Below are 4,711 nucleotides of genomic sequence, written 5' to 3' on the forward strand. Positions count from 1 at the left end.
AAAGGAACATTCAATCCGAGCGCCCATTCAGTCGTGAAAACCGGGGTTTCTGTTCTTTTAGCAAATAAACACAGACTAACCAGGCCTGGTCATGGATAGGATTCAGCTATGCGTTTTAGATTTTCTCGTTAGCTAATCACAGAAGAAATGTTTGCTTTTTCATGCTGTTCCTTGTGTGTGTGTATCATCGTATTCTGAAGCAATATGAATGAGGAATTCAGGCAGTTTTAGTGTGTTGTAGTTCACAAAACTGGATCAAACTATAATCCTTTCATGATCACGTGCCGTCTGCATCATTCATTCCCTTATTCTGCTCATGGCTTGGGTCTCTACAGTCTTCTTGTGTAAGACATATTAATATATGCACTTAATAAATGAAAATGATGATTCAATGGCTATAAATAAATTTTAATTAAAAAGTAGTATTAACACGAAATAGAAAAATTTTAATGACCAAATTACCGCCCCCATACGACTCAAATAATAGAACGAGTAAATTAGGACTAAAATCACCAGAACGTTTCCTAGCGTACAATTCATTTGCATTTAGATCGTTTTAAAGTATACCTTGAAGAAAAAAGAAAAAAATCTTAAAATGCACGAGCTTCCGAGTTTCCCGGCTATTCGCGTCCTGGTTTCCCACCATTGGTTCCATCCCACTCACTCCTTTCATGATTGTTTACGCCCCTCACCCCCTCCTTAAGCGATATTTCTGGATCAGCCCACGGTTGATGAAAAATCAGTCTAATCATAGTACACGTGTTATTGCTTGATCGGATCTGTTTATACTCATACAGTCAAATATATACCAAGACACCAACTCCAGGAAATTATTAAAAAGTGGCCTTTGAAGACAGGTGATTGCTTACAATAGGTTAATTTTACATAGTTTGGTAAACCTGACCGCTAAAACAAGTGATTCCTTCAAACAGGTAACCTTTACCGGGAGTTTGAAGGTATTTTAGTTGCTATCAAAATTGCTTACTATTACTTTTCCTTAAATACTGGGCATGACAAATTAATTTTTCCTTTCGATCACTTAATTTATAATCGAATGCATTATTTCGCCTATTTGTGCCGTTTTTTTATTTTACCTTGTTAGCCATTCTGGCAGTGTTTAACTCAAGAGATATAAAATACATAATGTTGAGGCCAAAAAGGTAGCACTGCTTAATATTTAAAGCTTATAGATAATTATATTGATGACGACGATGATAAGTAAATAATTATAAAGATAAACCTTATTCTTGCTCTTTCCTTTTTGTTCTTGTAGAGTGATGGAATGCAAAGCATTTATTGATCATTTTGCAAGGGATTTCTGAGTGAAAAAAAAGAAAGTGTATTCGCGGGGCTCTGATTTTTGTTGTTGTTTTATATAATGTTTTTGTCATACACGCAATATACCTTCATATAGTTCAAATGCTTGTCTATGTCACGTGACATATAGTAGTTTTCCTATGTGTTAGAGACCACGTGATCACAATGTACTAGGGTGAGACATAATCTTGACAGTACAATGGCGAGAACGATCGATATTCTAAACCACGGGCAAATGACACTGAGCTGAGCATTTGATATTTTGACTGTATTAACATATTTGCATAACGTGTTGCAACGAGTCTCCAATTCACAGTTAGCTCAAGCTGTCGTATTTCTTGTGTAATGTACATCGTCTTCACATTCACAACGAGGAAGTAATGAGTTTTACAATGGCAGAAGGTCAGGACGATATGGATAAACAGTTGAACTGCCCTATATGTTTGGAAACATTCGAATCACCGAAAGTATTGGCCTGTTTACACACATTTTGTGAGAAGTGTATTAGCAAACATGTAAGCGGTCTGAGAGAGGAAGGGACACTACTAGATATTATTTCGTGCCCCGTATGTAGAAGTCCTACCCCAGCACCTGCCTCAGACCGGACCACTGAAGACTGGTCTTCAAACCTTCCACCAAATTCCATTGTTATTGGACTTTTGGCGTCAGACCAATCCAAAAAGGATGACCCTGTTTATTGTCAACCATGTTTAACGAACGATCAGCACCAACCCTCAGTGGCTTACTGTGTCACATGTATGGAGTATCTCTGTCAAACGTGTCACGACTGTCATAAAAAATTCAAGGTGAGCAAGGGCCACACATTTACAATACACACATTGCCAACTAGTCCGAATTTAAATCCTGCTGAAAACAGTATGTACCGGTGTTCTAAACACATAAAAAAGTACAAGTATTTATGCCAACAGCACAAAGAACTTTGCTGTTGTAAATGTGCATTTGAATATCACAGACATTGCGATGGATTGTTTACCTTGGAACATTTACTGAAGGACACCAAAGAGAAGGGGCACAATCAGACAACATTGGACTATTTAGATGTACTAAAGGAGATGTTTCTAACTCTTATTAAACATAGGACAAAAACTCTTGAATCCATTCCTCAACAGAACACAGACATAACAACGACGATTAAAGACTTGACTAAATCAGTAAAAGATCATGTAGACCAGTTGGAACTGTCTACTTTACAAGAACTAGAACAAATATGTAAACAGGAAACTTTGGCTATTTCAGATGATATTGTAGAATGTAAAAGTGCTATTGCCGCAATAGAGACGTCTCAGAAAATGCTATTGGAACTTAAAAATTCCGATTAAATTGAATTATTCACGACAACGACAAAAGTATCACAACACGTACTAAACTATTTGAGAAATTATGACACACTGGAAAGGAAATCCGAAGAAATTAAAATTAAATTTCACTGCGACGAGCCCTTTGAGAAAATGATTAATTCGCTTAATAGCCTTGGTCAGTGGTCGCGTGAGACATCACCAATTCCTAGATTGTCATCTGCCTTTTCATTTGACAAATTAGCGATGCTGATTCCTTGTGCTCGACCGGATTCTATAGCTATGATCAATGCTAAATTGTCTGATGACATAACAGATTGTCATATCTATTCAGGCATTTTCCTTCACGATGGAAAAATTTTACTATCAGATGAAAAAAATAGAAAGTTAAAGCTCTTCGATAAATGTTTTCATTTTTCATGTCATTTAAATATGGTGTACGAGCCGAGACACGTTTGCGTCATTGATCAACAGAATGCAGCAGTTACTACTGGTGAAGAAAGCATAGACATTGTCGCTGTGACTAATATTCTCACGCGACTAAGGACTATTCATGTCAAGTTCAATTGTTATGGAGTAGCTTCTTGTCAGCAAAACATTATCGTAGACGTTAGTATTAACGGAAGAGACTCACTTCTTAAGTCCGATGCCTCATTTAAAATCGTTGAGAAGATTGATTCATATGACAAATTGACCCATCGTTGGAATACACACTGTGTAAACCCTGCCGGAGAAAATATCTACTACACAAACGAAAATAAAATTGTAACGATGGACAAGAAAGGTAGAAGGCTAAATACATTTGAAAGCGATAATCTGAAAAAAGCATACGGGATCACTTTGGATCGGAATGGAATTATCTACTGTTGTGGTTATGATTCGAACACCGTAGTTCTGATAACAGAAGAAGGCAGAGAACTGGGCGTATTACTTTCATCTGAACATGGGCTTAATAAGCCATTAGGAATATGTTTAAATGATAACAACAGCATGATCATGGTATTTGAAGAAGCATCTAATATAGTGAAAATATTTAGACTGCTATATCAGTGATTGTATCGAAAAAGTGAACAATTATAGTATTAATAGCTGATCATCAGGATTAAAATTCCAATATATAAAAACTTCAAATTTTTTTGCGTTATAATTGTTAATGATTACATTATCTGTATACAGTTCTAGTTTCTAAAGTTTAATCTCGCAGTTCCAAAATGTATTTTTTATAATAGGATATCTAAGCTGGTGAACTGACATCTGAATAGAAAAGAAAAAAAAAACAAGTCCAAAAGCTTTACGCAGAACAAAAACATTTCATTCAAAGCTAATAAACTAATATTGTCTCTTTTATGTCGTAGATCAAGATCATAATCCACGACGAATATTTTCTTTCGCAAGTACTTGACATTTGTAACATTGTTGAGCAAGTTTGACCTAGTTTGTACTTTGATGAGTTAAATAAGGTTATGTCTTGATTTTGTTCGAATTATGTTTGCTGCAGCATGCAATTAATAACAGAAAGGATCTTCCAGACAAAATCAGGAACAGGAACTGTAATTTAACTTATTTGCAACATTGTAAGAAATTACTTTATGATTTTTGGAAATACACCTGTTTAATAAAACTACTCAAGTAAAAACAACACGAATGCGTTATATTTATTTTCTTGATGGATCTGACATTCATCTGATGTGCGCTTTATGCGTTTTACTTTCTTGGTGGATGGCTTGAACCGGGTCATTAGTTGGCAAAGTAATGTCTCACAGAGAAAGCATCAGTTACAATTGAATGTATTTGTACGGAAGCCCATTAGTGCCAAATCGTGTCTGTAAAAAATATATATATTGCGAATAAACGCAATACTATTGCGAATAAACGCAGTAGATTGCGAATAAACGCAATACTTATTGCGAATAAACAATAAACGTAATACATTTGTGATTTAGGCAATCCTTTGCTTACATTCAACCTGAAGAAGTTTTTGAATTTCTGTCGTCAAATCGTCTGCGTCTTTAGGTGAGTATGGACGCATTATTTTTACAGTCGTAAGTGAAAATGACAAGATTATTGCTCTATTTCTT

The 4,711-nt window shown here is 35.5% G+C and overlaps 1 pseudogene; it reads left to right on the forward strand.

Annotated features, from left to right (window-relative positions):
* Positions 1 to 1,493: 1,493 nt before the first annotated feature.
* Positions 1,494 to 4,274, forward strand: LOC149802266 (E3 ubiquitin-protein ligase TRIM33-like; annotated as a pseudogene).
* The last annotated feature ends 437 nt before the right edge of the window (positions 4,275 to 4,711 follow it).

Source organism: Sinohyriopsis cumingii, chromosome 4, assembly GCF_028554795.1.
Source record: "Sinohyriopsis cumingii isolate HCF-2022 chromosome 4, ASM2855479v2, whole genome shotgun sequence".
Classification (NCBI taxonomy): domain Eukaryota; kingdom Metazoa; phylum Mollusca; class Bivalvia; order Unionida; family Unionidae; genus Sinohyriopsis; species Sinohyriopsis cumingii.